Raw genomic sequence first — 19,274 nt, 5'->3', positions numbered from 1 at the left:
TGAATATATCCTGACACACAGTATTTTGCATATATTTTCATAGGTTCACGGATGTCCCTTTCAAAACCTTAGTTTAAGAAGCCCTTCCACTGAGCAGTAATCATGAGCTGAGGTGCTGACGCGTCCCTCGTCCCACCAGATGAGGACACTCTAAGGTGGGGGAGGGTGAGAGCCAGACTGTTTACCCCCGACACCTTGCTGAGCACCTGCTCAATCAATATTTATTGATTAAATGACTTCATCAGTGAGCTATCTACTGAGAAACCAGTCAGCTCCAGGTTATCCAGTGAATGCCACAAAGACATTTCCTTCATACACCACAAATACTCTCAGATGGAAAAGCCATCTGGTTGAAAGAACTCCAAGAGGAATATAACCTGCAAGAAATACACAGGCTGCTGAAGCAGTAGCAAATAAGACAGTGAACTGCTATCAGAGCTAACTGTGTGCCAGGCTTCCACCAAGAGCTTTTCACGCGTCCTCACAACAAGGTCATGATGGAGGTATGGCTGCTATTCCCCCTTTACAGATAACAAGACAGGCTGACCAAGGTGACAAGTCCGAAGGTCAGTAATTCAGCTCTCAGCACAGCTCTGGCTGACTCGAAAGCCATCCCCCTGTTCTGCTTCCGTGTTCTGCTTGTACCCATATCAGGAAAAGGAGATGCTCTGTGGAATCATAGTTCCTTGTGTGCATAGCCTTTGAACTCAGACTTGCTGTCACTTCTATGGTTCCAGGAACTATCAGTATGATTCCCAAACACTATCCTCCCTCTGAGTTTCAGATCTGATCTGACCTTGGGGCCCCCAGAGCCTAGCAATCTCCCGTTTGCTTATCCTTCCTTCCTGGTTTCCTATCACAGCCTCCATTTGGTCTAACACTGACACTGCTATCCTCCCTGAGGGTCAAGATTGCAGATGATGGTGCTAAATAACCTAGACTCACTGTGCCCATGGGACAAGAGTTGGAAACCGTGCGTTCTCCCTTTTCCCTAGCTAAAAAGAAAAACAAATCTATAATTACACAAAACAAATTTTAGCGTGGAAATCATTTCTTGATTCTCATGATTTTCCCTGAATCCTTTGACCTCCTTGGATGGCCTCTCTTCTCTGCCATAAGCTTTCTTAGCCATTTCCGTTGACATGCCCTAGGGTTAAATATTCCCCTTTGCTGTAGTACCAGCCTCCTTTGGTTCATCTCAGTCATAACTTTGAATTCAAGTGGATGTTTTATTTCCAGAGGCAAATACAAGTGTTAAGGGGAAGTGATCTCTATTTCAAATATAGGTAGATAGGAAAGTATTCCCTGTCATTTATTGTCTATTCTGGGACAAGCACTAAAGGCACGTTACATATATTTCTTCTAATTCTCGTGATAATCTCACTTAGAATTAGGGACAGAAGGTTACTGAGGCTGCACAGAGATGAGTGGCAAGGCTGGTCCTGGGGCAGAGGCCACACTGATGGTTCCACACTGCCCGCCTCCCCAGCCTCTGCCACTGGGCTCCACGGAGATACACATCACTGCCACTGTCCCCTCTTCTCCTCACACCACCATCCATCTCTGCCTCCTTCAGGCTGAGGGCAGGGCTCCTGCACAGCATTCACAGCACATGGTCCAGCAGGAGCTGGTGTGGCTCCAGCACCCCAGCTCCACCCACCTCTGGCCAGACCCACAGAGACACTGGCTCATCCTCAGGCTTCCGGATTCTGAGGCAGCAGTGCTACACTAGAGCTGGAACCCAGTCACCTCCAGAGTTGTGTGTATGGGCAGAGGGAGCATGGGGAACTGAGTTACACAGCCTGTGAGATCAGGGGAGTTAAGGTGCTGGTGGACACATGCCCCTCCCCTCCCCTCCCTGCCTGACTGCACTGAGCACATGGGTACCACACAGCCAAGCTAGAAGCTTTCTATGTGACTGAGCAACGAGCTGATTTTCTTGTGAAGCTATGGCAGCCAGGCAATAAACCACCTTTATGCTTCTTCCCTCTCTCTTCCCTTCTCCCCTCACTCTTGCTGCTGGATAAAGCCCACCATGCAACCTTAGCTCAGACTCTATTATCCAGGAAACTCGGACTAGGGTAGTGTTGAAACCAACAGGAACCATGAACCACCCTGCCTCCTGCAGACATCCATTCTCTGAAGTTACTGGTAATAATAAAAAGAACACTTGCATAGTGCTTTTGTGTCAGACACTGATCTAGGAGGTTCGCCTGCATTAACTCCACCGCCTTTACTATTCCTAGCCCCTTTTGACAGACAAGGCAACTGAGGACACAGACAGGCTAAATGACTAGCTCAAGGTCACACAGAAACCTGATGGGAGACAACTGCCTCATTTGCTCCTATTGTTGCCTTGACTAACCTGGACAAAGTCACTTTAGTGCTCAGTTTCCTCACCTAAACATTGAAATGAATACAACAGAGACATTATTGGAAAAAAGACTCCCCTTTCAGCATCACTAAATGCCAGAGAAAACAACACATTCTAAGCAACCCCATCCAGGAGATAAAAACCTACCCCAAATGCCAAGGGAATTTAGATGTTCTGAGCAAACATCTAAGTAAGATTTGCTCCTGCTTCTATTAATGGCAATACATATAAACATTTGTATTTGGAGGGGAGGGCCCCCTCTTAATTCCAAAGTTTATTAAGTATGTGAGAGACTTTGAATAAGCACTGGATTGGCTTAAATCAATAAGGATCCCACAGGGAAAATTCTTTATTAAAATATAAAGGTATATTATTTATTAAAATAAAAAGGTAATTAACACGGCTTAAAAACTGTGATCAGACTTCTGAAAATAACATCATTTTGTGTTTATGGGCAATTTTTTATGGCCAAGAGCAGAATACCTATGTATTGTGCTGGGTCTATAGGAGAGGAAGCTAACCACACATGAATTTATAGGAACAAATAATGTGCTCCTTGAAAAACTAAGTAAACCTTTTTTCTCGCTAAGGTAGACTTAGACCACCAATGATTCAGTGCGTGCACATGAACAAAATAAATACTTTTTCCAAAATAAAAATGGTTTTAAGAAAATTTTTCTTTCACTGGCTCAAAATATTAAGTATTAGTTTTAGTGGGTACATGTTGGTTTTGATAAGAACACATGTTGATTAAGAAGCTAAACTGTGAATTCAAAGGTTTGACTTTATCATTTTCTACTATCATTGCTTTCTTTTTTCTTAAAACTGATCTTTGCCATCTTATGATGGCAGCCCCATTCAGGAAGAACCTGCATTCCCTCATGTAGACTTTGTCATTAAAGTTCTTTCCAGCTGTCTAAACTTCTTATGAATCCTCTCTTTCACTTCTCTCTAAAGGAAGAAACAACTTCCTTCTGAGTGAGTTGAGGCAAAACTGAGCATTTTCTGTGATATCCCACAAATCTCGCCAATGAGAAGAATGGAGCTGGCAAACACATGTGTAGACTCCTCCAGACATTCCCCCGTGCTAATGAGCCCTCAAATTTTGTCATGGCTGCTGATAAACACAGCAAAGTCTTATATTTTTTTTACCCATTCACATACTTAGAAAAAATGTCTGTGGAGGCAGCAGACTATCACTGAAGGTATGTGATTTTGAGTCAAACAGCTTGAATTCTGAATCTGCTTATGCTGAAACAAGTCTCTAAATCTCTACATCTCTAAGTCTCAGTCTCCTAATCTATAAACGGGTAATGCTGTTGGAAGTAAAGAATTGGAAGAATTAAATGATATAAAGTGAGTGGCTTGGAGTCGGGGCTCTAACAGATGCTGAAATAATGTTAGTTATGCCTCTGACCGAGTCCCTGGTACCCACATCAGAGCCCAGTCCCCTCCTGAGGACAAGAACTAGCAGTCAGAATTGAATTCTGAGGATGGTCTGATGTCACACACTATAGAAAACACTGCCACAAATGTCTGAAAACAAAATGGATTAAGCTGATGTAGCTGTCTCTTTCCCAGTACAAACACAGAATTGCTGAATAAACTGCAATCATATTTTAAAAATACTTAGTTAAGGATAAAAGCTAAGGCAGCAACAACAAAAGCAATCATGAAGGAAAACCTTCAATTTCCAAGGATGAAGAAACAAATGAAAGTCAGATGAGTATACTGGAACTGAAGCTGAAGGCGCCCAGGGGTTTTGGTCTTGGATAAAAGAGCTGAGATTACAGGTCTGTCCCCACATGAATGTTAGCAGACATGACCCCAGGACGATAGGAGGCAGGTGCCTGGAAGCCGGACTCCCCGAATAACCTAGAGCCTCAAAGAGTTACAGTGTTTAAAAGAGACTAGAAGAACTGTACCCAGCAGCCCTGGGCAGAAACTGCATGGGACTGAGGTAACTACAAAATGAGAAACTTTATATAAAACTGATCTAGGATTCCAATTTCTGGCTTTCAGTGATGGTGGTGTAGCCCCTATTAGATCCGCCAGCCATTCCGCAGATGAGGACTACAAATTCAATTATAAAAAATAACTGGCTATAGAACAACCAGAAAGAAGCGGGAAATGGAAAGTAATCTACGTTTGGAAGAAAGGAATGGCACCGCTTTTGTCTAAGGGCAGACTAAGTCTGAGCCAGGTTGGGTGACTAAAACTCAGAAAATCCATAATCCTGCTTGCTTGGAGAACCAGATAACAGGCTTCCTGGCTTTCACAGCAGCTGAAAACTGAAGTGGGAAACCTTGGAAAGGAGAGCCACAGAGGAGGAGTGTCAGATTCTGCACAGGCTGACTTTGAACCATGCAGGCGTGAGTACACTCCAAAGCAACTCAGATAGTACCAAAGTGACTTCAACAGAGGTTTCCGCAGCTGCCCACCACAGGAAAGGCAGAGTTTGGAGTTTAAGTCCAGCCAAATCAACTGCCCACTCAAAAACCAAAAACCAAAAAAAAACAAAAACAAAAACAAAAACCTCTTGAACAGAACTGAATTGAGCTTCTACAATATCTCAGTCATAATGTCACCTAAAACTATTAGACATGGATATAGAAACAGAAAAATTTGACTCATCCTGAAGAGAAAAGGCTATCATTAATGAAGACTCATTCTAAGATGTTAAAATCAACTGATAAGGATTTTAAAGCAACTATTATAATAAGCTCAAGAATGTAAAGGGAATCTCAATAAAAGAAAAATTCATTGGATGGGCTTAACAGAATAGCAATGACAGAAGAAAGAATCCGTGAAATTGAAGACAGATCACTAGAAATGATCCAATCTGAAGAACAGATGAAGGGGAGGGGGAAGGTTTCTAATAAATGAGCAAAGCCCAGTGACTTATGTGATAACATCAAAAGATCCAACATACATGTAATTTCAGGCCCAGAAAGTTGGGCTAGAGAAAAAAATGAGGGCAAAAAAAAGTTTAAAGAAATAATGGCCACAAATTTTATCAAATTTGGTAAACAAATTTACAGATTTAGGAAATTTGGTGAATCCTAATCAGGAATAAATACAAAGAAAATCACATCTATGCACAATAAAGCCAAGCTGGTAGCATATAAAGAAAAGAGAAGATGTCAAAAGCAGCCAGACAAAAAGGACTTACAAAATTTAAGAGAACCATACTAAGGACCACTCATCTCTCATCAGAAACGAATAGAGGCTATAAGACAGTAAAATTATATCCCCAAACTTGATAAATATGGAACCAAATAAATGAACATGTGTTTTTTTCCTGAAACTAATCTACTAATTCAAATTTCAAAGAATTTCTCAGAGAACTTGACAATATGGCCCTAAAATTCATAACAGAAGAGAATTAAGAATAGGCAAATAAGCCTTGTCCAACCAGATATCAAGAATTATTATAGGGGTGGCTGGGTGGCTCAGTCAGTTAAGCGTCCAACTCTTGGTTTTGGCTCAGGTCACAATCTTACTTGGTGAGTTCAAACCCCACACTGGGCTCTGCACTGACAAGGAAGAGCCTGTTTGGGATTCTCTCTCCCTCTCTCTGTCCCTCCCCAGTTCTCTCTCTCTCTTTCTCTCTCTCTCTCTGTCCCTCCCCAGTTCTTTCTCTCTCTTTCTCTCTCTCTCTGTCCCTCCCCAGTTCTTTCTCTCTCTTTCTCTCTCTCTCTGTCCCTCCCCAGTTCTTTCTCTCTCTTTCTCTCTCTCTCTGTCCCTCCCCAGTTCTTTCTCTCTCTCTCAACAAATAAACTTAAAAAAAAAAGCTGGAGAGATTAAAATGGTATGGTGCTAACAGAGAAAGAGACACAGAGAACCAAATAGTGACCCCCAAAACAAACCTATGCATATACAGGTCTTGGTTTATGACGAGAGTGGCGTGGAAAACAATTAGTAAAGAAAGAATAAACCCTCAATAAATAATGCTAGCACTACCGGCAATTCACAAAGAAATACACAATAAAATTAGTTCTCTATCTCACAGCTCCCATAAGAATAATTTCTATGTTGATTAATGTCCTAAATATGAATAAGGAAAATATTAACCTACAGAAGAATGTCTTTATGACCTCAGGGTCACAAAAGAATCTTAACAAGACATAAAAGGCACAAACCATGAAGGAAAAGCTAATAAATTTAACTACACTAAAACTTAAAACTTGTTACACAAATGGCAAAATTAAACAACAAATCCAAGTTTGGAGAAGATATACATAGAATATACAAAGTACTCCTATAAATACATAAAGAAGAAGATCCAAAGGCCAACAGGAAATAAACCAGGAATATACACAGGCAACTCACAGAGGAAGAATTCTAAATTTACAGTGAATCTTTAAACATGTTTAACCTTCCCAGTAATCAGAGAAGTCATATTAAAACAGTAAGATACTTTTTCGTATCCATTGAATTAGGAAAATTTTTGCAAGTCAGAAATTATAATGTATCAGTAAGGTAATGGAACTCTCATGCACTGCTTGATACAAATGGGAGTTAAAATAACCCATTGGAAAGATATTTGGCAATAAACTTGAAGAAGGCATAAGCTACTGCCAGCAATTCTTCCCCTAAATATATTCCCCAAGAAACTCAACGATGGGTGAGTTTACATAAGAAAATGTATTATGAATGAGCACTGAAGCACTGTTCACAGTAAAGAAAACTGGACAAGAGTGTCCATTTATCAGAGAATGAATAAATAATCATATTTTTAATGAAATACTATACAACAGAGAAAATAAATGGATCAGAACTACATGTATCAACATGAATAAATCTCAACACAAAGTTTGGTGAAAAAAAAGACATTTTAGAATTTTTGTTTAAGATTAAAAAATACACAGCACAATCCTGTATGTTGTCCATTGACATATGCCGAAGTAGGACATAAAAGGAATTGAGGAAATAATATATAACAACTTCAGAAGAGTAGTCACCTTTAGAGAGCAAGGATGGGAAAGAATGCAATTAGGAAGGGGTACTAAGAGGATTTAATATACCAGTAACATTTTCTTTGCTTCTTATTTCAATTCAGAAGGATATAGGTCTAAATAATAAAACCTGTTAAATCTGGATGTTATAGGTACACAGGTTTTTGTTTCCTAAATGTTAATCTGTACTTTTGAAACATTTAAGACAAATTTAAAAACTATCAAATATAAGTGACATTTTACTAATGTCTTTAAATCCAGTCTTGGTTAATTATTGTTACATTCTTTGCAAAAATGAAATTCACTATTCTTTCTATATTCAGCCAATACTGGGGACCCACTAACAAGGCAATATGTAAAATACTGTGAAGTGCTTTGTTCCACAACATCCCTCACCCACCCTTGGGAATGCTTGTATATTTGTAAACTCTAATCTGATTTACCCTAAAAATCAACAGTTGGCATGCACAAATGTTGGCCATGTTTGGGGACTGGTTCAACATCAATGCTAAAAAGATAAAGTTAAATGGGCCTGTACTGGAACTGAAAGCAAATCTGGCCTTTATTTTATTTTATTTTATTTTATTTTATTTAGAGAGAGAGAGAGGGAAAGAGAGAGAGAAAATGCATGTGTGAGTGGGGGTGGAGGGGAAGGGACAGAGGGAGGGAGAGAGAGGTGGGGAGAGAAAGAGAGAAAGAGAGAGAGAGAGAGAGAGAGAGAAAGAGAGAGAGAGAGAGAGAGAGAGAATCTTAAGCAGGCTCCATGTTCAGCACAGAGTTCAACATGGGGCTCAATCCCACAACCCTGGGATCATGACGTGAGCCAAAATCAAGACTTGAACGCTAACCAACTGAGCCACTCAGGCACCCCAAACCTGGCCTCTTTTCAGGCAACTAAACCTTCCGAGTGGAGCATTGATGATCCATGGCTCTTATCTATAACGTTGGAGCTTCCACTATTAATGATAGTGATGCTCAGGTGAGGGAAAACAATCATCAAAACTGAAGCTAAATTTGCTTTTGCCTTCTTGAAGGAGTTATTAAAGTTGTTTTGATTAAACCTTTGAAACAGGAAAGCCTTAATATGTTCATTTGAAAATTTCCTCTCCTTAACACCAAAGTAGTCTAACACTTCAAATTAGGAAGCCCCCTCTCTTTATTCTAGAAGTCCAAATATTTCAAATAAAATGAAGCTCTTTTCACAAGTTCCTCAAAAATAGAGAAGTGATGATGATAATGCATACTATTAAAATTATAGCCAACATAGCATTTTACTTCTTTTAACACATTCTCCAATACTCGATCTCACTGATCTTCAGAATACTCTATAAGGGAAGTATTATTATTCCTTCTACAGCAGAGGTGAGTAAATCAAGGCTCAAAGAAAAAGGAGAGGGACCACGTGTTGGGTCATTTGTCTACAGTGTGCAGTGGGGCCAGGACTTACTTCTGAGCTCTCCTGAAATTAAGAACAGATATTTCAGACTGAAAACAGATATGTAGCCTCCCTATTAGAGAAATACCTGAGCCACTGGCCCCAGCTCCCACCTGGATTCTAGCCTAGGGGTAGTGCACTAGAATGATACAGCTACCTAAGTTTGTATGTCCATTCCCCACTTATTGGCTGTATAAACTTAAACAAGTAACTTAACCTCTCTGTGCCTCAATTTCCAGTCCATAAAATGGGAAGAGTCATAATGCCTACCTTATTGGGTTGTTGTAAGATTAAATTAGTTAACATATAAAATGCTAAAAATGTAATATCTGGCCCAAAGTAAGTGCCATGTGCATATTAGTTGCCATTATTATAAACTAGCCTTCTTACTTTTCAAATGCAACACAAGGGGAATAAGGACACCAAGAAGTTCCTCTAAGGAATAATACTTGTGAGGGACACCTGAATGGCCCAACTGGTTGAGCGTCCAACTCTTGATTTCAGCTCAGGTCATGATCTCAGTTTCAGGAGTTCAAGCCCCATATTGGGCTCTGCACTGACAGCACGGAGCCTGCTTGGGACGTTCCCCCTCTCTCTGCCCCTTCCCTGCTCACACTCTCTCTTGTCTCTCACAAAGATAAGTAAATAAACTTAAAAAAAATAAAGAAATAATACTTGTGAGACCACTGCCTTATTTAAATTTTACTCATGGTAGGGACACCTGGCTGGCTCAGTCGGAAGAGCATGTGACTCTTGATCTCAGGGTCATGGGTTCAAGCCCCATGTTGGGTATAGAGATTACATAAATAAATAAACTTTAAAAAATAATAAAAATGAATAAATTCTACTTATGGTAGCAGTTTTCAATAAGCCATCTGGAAAAAGTGAGTATTTTCAGATTTTCTTAAGTACAAATCTCCCTCTCTTTCAACATATAACCTTCTTAGATTTCTTCCTTTTACTTAGATTTGTTCTTTTTAGTCTTCTTGATTTAAGACTCCTATTTCTGTCTAGACTCATGATATTTGTATACTAGTCACAAAAGTATGTATACTATGAACCTACCATTCCCTATCACATAGTTTTACTTACAGAGCATTTATAGGAAATTCTTAGCAACTTTATAGCACAGTACTAAAGAAAATGACAATCAACCATCTGCATAATATTTCAAGACTTCAGACACTCCTTAGTCCACCATTTTAACATTGTGACCAATAGTCACTTCCATGTAGATATGTGGCTGGAAAAGATACCTGTGAAGATGCTGTCCCCTGGTTCCAAAACCTACAAAGTGACCCTTCTAGTTTCCCTGCCCCCTACACACACACACACACACACACACACACACACACACACACAGAGAGAGAGAGAGAGAGAGAGAGAGAGAAAGAGAGAGAGAGAGAGAGAGAGAGAGAGAGAGAGAGAGAGAGAGTTGGACCATACATAGCCCAAGATCACGGTTATAGCATTTGGATTTCTGATCTCTACTCAAAATGCCTTTTTGGCCCAAGCTCCTACTCAAGTTATAGTCACTTGCTACTTATTTGTCTGGTCAAATGGGTCCTAGGGATTGAGCCTCCATCTGATCAGGCCTCTGAAGCCAACTGCCAATTTACAGAAGGAAATACAGAGGGGCATACTGAACTGTACCATGAGGATACAACCAGCAAAACTCAGACCATGGGCAAGTCTATAGGTCAAACAGCCCAAGATTTTATTCAAGAAAAATTATAAGGAAAAGAAAAGGATGCAAGAGAATCTGTAGGTTAAAGTGGGCTCGAAATACATACCAAGTAAGAAAATGATAAAACAAGCAAGATTAAACCCTAGTGACTAGGGCTGCACACTGAGTTGATAAAACTATCAAGAAATACAAAGACAGTGATAATTTTGGGGATTGAGAGGTTGGCACCGAGATGGGGCATATGAGGCCGGCTTCTGAAGGGGCTGGCACAGTTCTTTTTCTTATCTCAGTAGTGGCTACCTGAGTGTTTGAATTATAATTATGCCAATAACTCTACATTTGGCCCTGGTCTTTTCCCCACCCAGGCATCTTCTGTCACTTTAAATATCCTCCCATCCTCCACGTCTCCGCCTGCTGAGACTTTCCACATTTCCTCTTACTGAAACTTTGCCGACTCTCCCCAACCCATCCCCTGCAGGTAGAGACAATATCTCTCTTGACTAAGCTTTGCATCATCTGGTTTCTAAGTTTTCAGTGGCGCTTATATCTCAGAGGTTTGGGGGCACGCCTCATGTCCTCTGTGATGTTGTAAACTCTTGGGGACAGGTAACTGGGTCATCCCCACAGTGCACAGTAAGCACTCAAAACTCTTTTCTGAGCAAACAACAACAATAAAAACAACAACAAAAACAAACCCAGTCAATGAAAATTAAAAATTAGGTGAGAACTTTGAATCCACCAGGTTTAGCCTGTCACAAGACCCCCATCTTCCTTAATTTTCCATGAGCTATCCTCACTCATTCCTTTGGCCTATCTGAAAACAACGTGCAGACCCTGAGTGAGCCCAGTTGGCTTAAAAACAGAGGTTCTTGGGGCACCTGGGTGGCTCACTTGGTTAAGCATCCGACTCCTGATTTTGGCTCAGGCCATGATCTCACCATGTGTGGGTTCAAGCCCACGTCAGGCTCTGCGCTGACAGCATGGAGCCTACTTGGGATTCTCTCTCCCTCTCTGCCCCTCCCCTGCTCACATTCTCTCTCAAAATAAATAAACTTAAAGAAATATTAAAAAAAAAAAAAAAAAAAAAAAAAAAGGACAGAGCCTCTTACCTGGTTCTGCCACTTATGAGTCTTAGAACCAGTAGCCTCTTGCTTTACTTACATTACTCTGGGCCTCTCTGAGCCTCAGTTCTGTCATCTATAAAATGAGACTAATCTTATCTAATAGGATCTAATAAAGTACTTAATCTGGTACCTGGCACAGAGTAAGAACTCAATACATAATTGATATTATAAATATTACTGTTCTCTATTAGTAACATTAATGGGAAAGGTACATCAATCAACCACTGACGTTCTAGCCAAGAGAAGTGAAAAAACAAAACCTGGTAACAGACATGTTTCCTAAATGCCAAACAAATTGTGGAAAGTAGAAAACTTAGCAAATCTGCTGTTCCTTTGGTGGCCATCATACAAATGCAAAGTCTTTTGCTAAGGTGAAGTCATCTGTCTGTGTCTGTTTCATTCTTCCTGAGCTGTAAGCTCCTTGGAGACCCCGAATGACAATGTGTCGAACTTGTGTACAGATTCTCTAGACATATCCCCATGGCCAGCCCCACTATGGGAGCACAGCTGCTGTCTCCTCTGAGCCTCAGGAAAGTTTCTCAATTCCTCTGAACTCTCTCTTCAGGGGTTTCAAGCTCCTTGCCATTTCTGAAAGACGTCAAGTATGATCTGTCTCAGATCTTTAGCACTTGTTGAGAAGAAATGAACTGAACGAACAAGTAAATTACATGATCAACGGGCACTATTTAACTTTGCGCATATGCACGTACCTGAGAAGAAAGAAAAGCTAATGCAATCTGATTCAATATACCTGTGGCACATATATTTCATGGCAGACACGAAGTAAGAACTGAGGATACAATCTCTGGACTAATGAAACCAACGGATACAAAACTTGGTCAGTGATGATGATGATCTGTGCAATCGATTGGTCCAACCTCCTTCAATGCACTGAGAAGACAGAGGCCCAGGGTCATGCAGAGAAAACAGAGGCAAGTCTAGAACTCAGGCCTCTTTTGTCCCCTGCATGCTCACACAAGTCTGTTTTGTGGCCGGCTTGTTTCCACATAGTGCAGCTCTGAACCACGTCCAGTATGTGTAAGAAGGACGACCAGATAGGCAGGATGAACCGCTTTTGTCTCGGCTGCAGCCAGACTCCGCTCAGTAGGTGTGGACAGGCTGCCAGCCTCACTGGAAAAAACTAGTGTGGGATTGCTCAAGAAACCGTCACTCCCGTGACTGTCGCTAAGGAACAGAATTTTCTAGCGACACCCAACTCTGCAACATCCCTGGGGATCAAAAGCACAGGGACCGTATCGGCGCTAACAAGCAATGGCAAACTGCAAGAGAGGCTGCCCAACTTCAGTGCACTGGAGACAGGCAGTGCGTGCCAGCCAGACTGGCACATCACTGTGCTCTCCAGTCACGCCACTCTGTCTGTGGGGCTTCTCAAGCGGCCAGGATGATGGTAATTCAATCAGCAGCTATTCACTGAGCAACCACAAGGTCCTGAGCACCCACCGTGCTGGGCTCTGGGAATACCTCACATATCTTCCTACACTGTGAGAAGAGGCACTTTAGGGAAGGAACCCTCTCGTTGCTCCTCACCTTACTCCATGTATTTGCCTCCTTCCCACCAAAGCCCCAGAAGACGGCCCCTCTTCCTACTTCACCCAGCTCTCAAGCCCGGGCTTCTTTCAAACCCTCCTTTCCATTAATCAACTCCCTTATCAACCTCCCTGCTCTCATGTTTCTTCCTATTACCACTTAAAACATCCTCAAAGCACCTCATTTATACGTATGGTCCCCTGTACTTCTTGCTTCTCTTTTGCTGTTATTTCACAGTCAAGCTTTGGAAGGTATTATGTTTCCCTGCTCAGCCGGACTGAGCCAAACATGCTCCATGCTCTCCGACCTCTCAGCCTCCCAAAAGGCTGCTCCCTCTGTAGCTTTGCCTTCTTCCACCCTCCTTCTTTTCCTGATTAACTCTTTGTATTCAGGCTCCTCACAGGTGCCACCTCCTCCAGGAAGCCTCCCCTGACCTCCCAGGCTGTTTTAGATGCCTCTGCTCACTGCTTCTACAGCATTTAGGGGAGTCCACTGAGAACACTCTTTCTGCTTGGTCTCTGCCTCCTCTAGAAGATTCCCAGTTCCCTGAAGGGAGAGGTCATCTCTAGATTCCCAGTTCCTAGTGTCTTCTGGACTCTCAGTAACTATAGACCAAAGGAGGAATGAATAAATGTGAATTAAGACTTAGAACAGCTCACAATATGGGCAAAAGCAGTGAGCATACTGCTTTCCAGATTACAAAGCATTTTTCACATATACATCATATCTGATTTTCCTCATTCTGCAGGCAAACTATTATTTTTCACCTCCTTTTCAGCTGAAGAAGCAAAGATTTAAAATGATTAAGAGGTCCGACCAGGGTCATACCGTGTTAAGTATTAGGTCTGAGACTCATATCATGACTCCTAAACGTCACATTCCCTGCTCTGTCCATTCCCTGTAAGCTACTATCTTCATATTCAGAGGGACACAATACTCTATAAACTCTCCTCATCAAAACCTGATAGCTGGAAACTGTTCTACATGCTTTGTGCCTAACCAAACTACTTATTAGAAGGGACATAAACAGATTTTAATTAATTTTTAACAAAAGAAGTCAGTCTAGAAAAAGAACTAACATAGCCAGGACAATAGAGATACCATTTCCATCTTCCTCTGGTGGGATGGATGAACACATATGATTAGTGGCATCGTATTCTCCCACCAAGCCCGCAAAACACCTCAAATTTAGGGCTCATGATGAAATGGCTACAGATCTGCCCTGTGACTCTTTCATTCTTAAAACCAGGAGACCGCCATCTATTTTGGTGGAATAGCAGCAAGACTGCCTGATTAACTCTTTGCATTCAGGCTCCTCACAGGTGCCTGTATCCAACTTGTATCCAAGCACACCTTTGACACCCAGCAACGACTGCACCTTGGACAAGCTGTTCCTGCTCCCACAGCCCATGCCAGCCCTTATGCCCCTGTTCATCCAGCTGAGAGCACATGGTCCACGACTCTAACTCCTCTCTTGCTGAAAACCTCTCCTTGATGGTCCCACTGTCCTTCCGCTGCAATCACCTGAAAAACCGAACCCTGGGCCAATTCAATTCTCTGACTTCTTGGCCCCCTCCCCAAGGTTTTCTTTTTTTTTTTAATATATATACGTATATACGTATATGTATACGTATATACGTATATATGTATATATATGTATGTGTGTGTATATATATACACACACACGTATATACACACACACACACGTATATACACACACACACACGTATATACACACACACACACGTATATACACACACACACACACGTATATACACACACACACACACGTATATATACACACATATATTTTTTTTGAGAGAGAGAGAGCGCGTGCGAGCAGGGTAGGTGCAGACAGAGGGGGACAGGGGATCTGAAGCGGGCTCTGCACCGATGGCAGAGAGCCTGATGCAGGGCTCGAACTCATGAACTAGGAGATCCTGACCTGAGCCAAAGTTGGATGCTTACCTGAGTCACCCAGGTGTCCCCCTCCCTGGGGTTTTTAAACATGGGTGCAGAAGAAGCATACAGCTGGACTCCAACCTCAGCTGACTCTATCCTACTAGCTCCCCCTGTTTAGAGGCAAACTGCTTCAGAAAGTTGTCTACTTACTCCTTGTATTTCATCATTCCTCCCTCATCCTTCATCCTTCAACCCACTGCACCTGGCTTCTACCTCTATACTCTGCCAGCTTTCACCAAAGTCCGGAAGCACCCGTATACTGTGCCACCCAAAGGTCACCTCCCCGTGCGTGTTTTCTGTTAACTTCCTATTGCATAACCCTGCACTCCATTCTTCTTGACTCCATGTCTTCTCTTGGCTTTCATGCTCCCACATTCTTCCAGGGGTCCTCCTCCTTCTCCAGCCACTGAGATGGAATTTTCTTGGAGGCTATTCTTCTGCTCAATTTTATATGCTAGTATTTTTCCAGAGTCCTGGGATCATGCTTTTCCACTCTACCCACCTCTCAGTTACAATGCATGCTGAGATTTCCTTTCTTTGGTATTTCAATGGCTTCTGGGGGAAAACACCATTGAGTACATTCCTCTTCACAGAGTCCATGCCTCTGCCTCTTCTGGAAGATTGGAAGCTTCCTGAAGGCAGAAGCCATCTCTGTATTCCTAGTCACCAGTATCTACTGGGCCCTCAATATTTGTTTCCAGCCTTGTTCTTCCTCCTAAGCTTCAGAACCATATATCCATCTGCCTATGAACTTCCCCGTTGGATGAACTCAATATGATCAAATTAGAATTCATCATCTTCCAGGGCACCTGGGTGGCTCAGTCGGTTAAGCATCAGACTTAGGCTCAGATCATGATCTCACGGTTCATGAGTGCAAGCCCCACGTCAGGCTCTGTGCTAATGCTCAGAGCCTGGAACCTGCTTAGATTCTGTCTCCCTCTCTCTCTCTGCCCCTCCCTGGCTCATGCTCTGCCTGCCTCTCTCTTGCTCCCTCTCTCACTCCCTCTCAAAAATAAATAAACATTTTTTTTTTAAAGAATTCATCATCTTGGGGCGCCTGGGTGGCTCAGTAGGTTAAGCGTCCGACTTCAGCTCAGGTCATGATCTCATGGTTCATGAGTTTGAGCCCCACGTCAGGCTCTGTGCTGACAGCTCAGAGCCTAGAGCCTGCTTTGGATTCTGTGTCTCCCTCTTTCTCTGCTTCTCCCCTGCTCATGTTCTCTCTTTCTCCTTCAAAAATAAGTAAAAATTTTAAAAAAAGTTTATAATAAAGAATCCATCATCTTCCAAATCCCAGAACATTTCTTCATCTTACATTTCCTTTCTGAATGAACTGCAAATATCTACCCTGAAAAACTGAACCCTGGAACTCATCCTTAGCAATTATCTCTCCTTAATTCTCTATATCCAATCAATTAATAAGTCCTGCCAGATTCTAAATATGTCTTCAACATGATGACTATATTTCACATCCAAAACCATGGCAGGTATAAGGAAATGAAAAAAGGTGTCATGTAGATGAGCATAGGGTCTAGGCAGGTGATTAATGCATTTAGACTTTATCTCAAAGTCTCCACCCACCATCCCCTATCCCCTCCTCTAGATGCTGAAGGCCTGGAGCTAAAAAGCATTCAATAATAATAAGGTGGACTGCCCCAAATAGAATTTTGTCAGATAAGTAACACTGCTTTCAATTGGTTGCTTTTTTATTAGCCAGCCAATGGTGTTCTTTCACAAATAAAAAAAAGATACTGAGCTGAACAGAAAGCTGGCTCTGCTTATACAGTTACTATAGTGAACAACCATTTCCAGAGGAGTTTCCACTGTGTGAAGTCTTAATGGAACCATCCCAGTTCAGTTCTGTCACATTTTAGAATCAATGCAATATTTAAAGTAAACAAGCCAAACTGGATATGGTGGAGGGTGAGGTTTGCAGGAAGGAAGGATAGAGGAGTAACGAGAAACATGCCAGGCTTAATAACGCATGGACACAGTTGACAGATTATGATTCATCATTAAAATGGCACTAATATAAAGTTAATAAAAAACCACAGTGTAATCAGGAAGTATGTAGCTTCTTAGCATTGTCAGGGTACCTATATATGCCCAAAACTATAAGTAGCAAGAAAAGTCGTTAAAGGAATGGTAAAATGAAGGGGGTTGGGGTACACAGTACAAAGAGGAAAGAAAAATGGACTGGCAAAAATCTGCAAAGACAATTTTGTGAATATACTTAAAACTTGGAACTGTACACTTCAAGTGGGTGAATTCTATGGTTTGTGAATTATAGCCCGATGAAGTGGTTGTTTTTTAAAAATCTACAAAGACACAGGAATAATAAGTTGTAAAAAAAAAAAAAAAAAAAATCGATCGACATATACCAACACTCAAAGAAGAGCAGGTAATTTTCAACGATCCTATAGAGTTAGCCAGTACAAAAATCACTTCTACAGTTTTTACAACAAAACTAGACAAATTTTTGTTATAAGACAAACTTATAAACAGAAAGGCACAAAGGAAAAAGACATTGTCAAAGCACTAAAAGAAAGCAATCTGTCAATGCCTACAATGAACATTTTCAAATTCCATTGTTTTCATTATCTATAGACTGTTCAGTGAGTTGTTATCATGCTTTAACAAACACAATAGTCACACTTAAGTTTCTGCCAAACCAGTATCTTTTTAAAAAATTACAAAGGTATGTAACACACATACATATACACACAAACTATTGTAATCTCAGAAAAAAGCTTGCATTTCTCAATAACTAAAAAACCTATTAGATAAAGAAAAGATAAATTCTGAGGCAGTGATCATTTCCTTTGCAAAGAAAGGTACCAAAGACAAATGAAAACACCCAGCTCCCAGCAACCCAGCATTTGCGCTGCCTTGTTGCAAAAGAGGCAGGGTGCATATTTTTTAAGTCTGTATGAGAAAAACAAGTTAGTTCATGCAAAGACCGAGTCCTTTTGAAATCACTTGAAAAAGTGGATGGCAAATGGAAGGCAGATGAATGGTTAGGATCCACCAGAATAGAAATCGATAACGCCTATTCTCTGGTATTACTCCTTTCCCGCTGATCAAGCAAAACAATTCAGCTGATAAGAAACAAAACAAAAACCTATACTTCAGTCTCAACCCCCACAGATAACTCGTGCAAACCCAAGGAACCAAACAGGACTCACTTTTGGTTTTAAAAGTTAGATCATGTTGAATTCACGGAGAGTCAGTATATGGGTTCTACTTACTTAAAGTTGTCTGAAACCAGGTTTGTTTTAATGTGGCTTCACATCATAAGAAACAGCCAGTGAGCACACAGAAAGAATTAGACAGGAAGGGCTTTGGACTTAGAGTTAAAAGTTTTAGATCTAATCTCACCTCCAGGGACTCCAAATAAACCAATTCAATCCCAGTTGAAAGAGGTGTCTTTTGATCCTTACATACCTGTCTTAACATGCCAGGCATGTAGTAAGTGTTCAGTAAATGTTTTCTGAATTATTACCACCAATAGCTATGAATAGCAAGCACTTACTAAGTACTTTATATGCATTATATCTTTTAACCTTAAACCTAGGTTTTCATATTAACTGCCTGCCACAAATTCAGAAACTGAGGTGTAGAGAGATTAGTAATGTGCCCATGTGATCCAACTGCTGGAGGGCAGAGGGAGGACTGCAGGTCCCAAAGTTGTTGGTTTTTTTTTTTAAACTTTTTTTTAACATTTATGTATTTTTGAGACAGAGACAGAGCACAAGTGGGGGAGAGGCAGAGAGAGAAGGAGACACGAAATCCAAAGCAGGCTGAGCTGTCAGCACAAAGCCCGATGTGGGGCTTGAACTCACAGACCCCAAGATCATGACCTGAGCCAAAGTCAGACACTCGACCGACTGAGCCACCTAGGCGCCCCTTAAGCTTCTCAATATGTACACTGCTGTCTCTCTGAACTCAGCCGGTCACGTGCCAGAGTAATCATAGCAATGAACATATGAGGCTCCTCCATGTAACGTGTGTTTTATCACTCACCCTTTCCCACCACCTGTCTCCCTGGGAGCACGGACAGTGAAAACCTTCAGATTTGGGGTTCTCAAAGTGTGGTCCGTTGGATGGCTGGTAACACAGAATCTTTGCCATACCCCAGAAACAGAATTTGCATTTTAACAAGATACCCAGGGGATTCATATGGGCA

At 41.4% G+C, this 19,274-nt stretch overlaps 1 protein-coding gene and 1 non-coding gene across 5 annotated transcripts in view; one reads left to right on the top strand and one right to left on the bottom strand.

The window, feature by feature from the left end:
• Window positions 1–19,274, bottom strand: part of PLD1 (phospholipase D1) — a 206,701-nt gene that overhangs the window by 135,677 nt on the left and 51,750 nt on the right. The window lies entirely within an intron of this gene.
• Window positions 9,487–9,559, top strand: TRNAK-CUU (transfer RNA lysine (anticodon CUU)). The gene has a single exon. It is a non-coding gene; the product is annotated as a tRNA-Lys (tRNA).

Source organism: Panthera onca, chromosome C2 (assembly GCF_046562875.1).
Source record: "Panthera onca isolate mPanOnc1 chromosome C2, mPanOnc1 haplotype 2, whole genome shotgun sequence".
Taxonomy (NCBI): Eukaryota; Metazoa; Chordata; class Mammalia; order Carnivora; family Felidae; genus Panthera; species Panthera onca.
The sequence above is the reverse complement of the archived record's forward strand: the minus strand, read 5'-3'. Positions and strand labels throughout refer to the sequence as shown.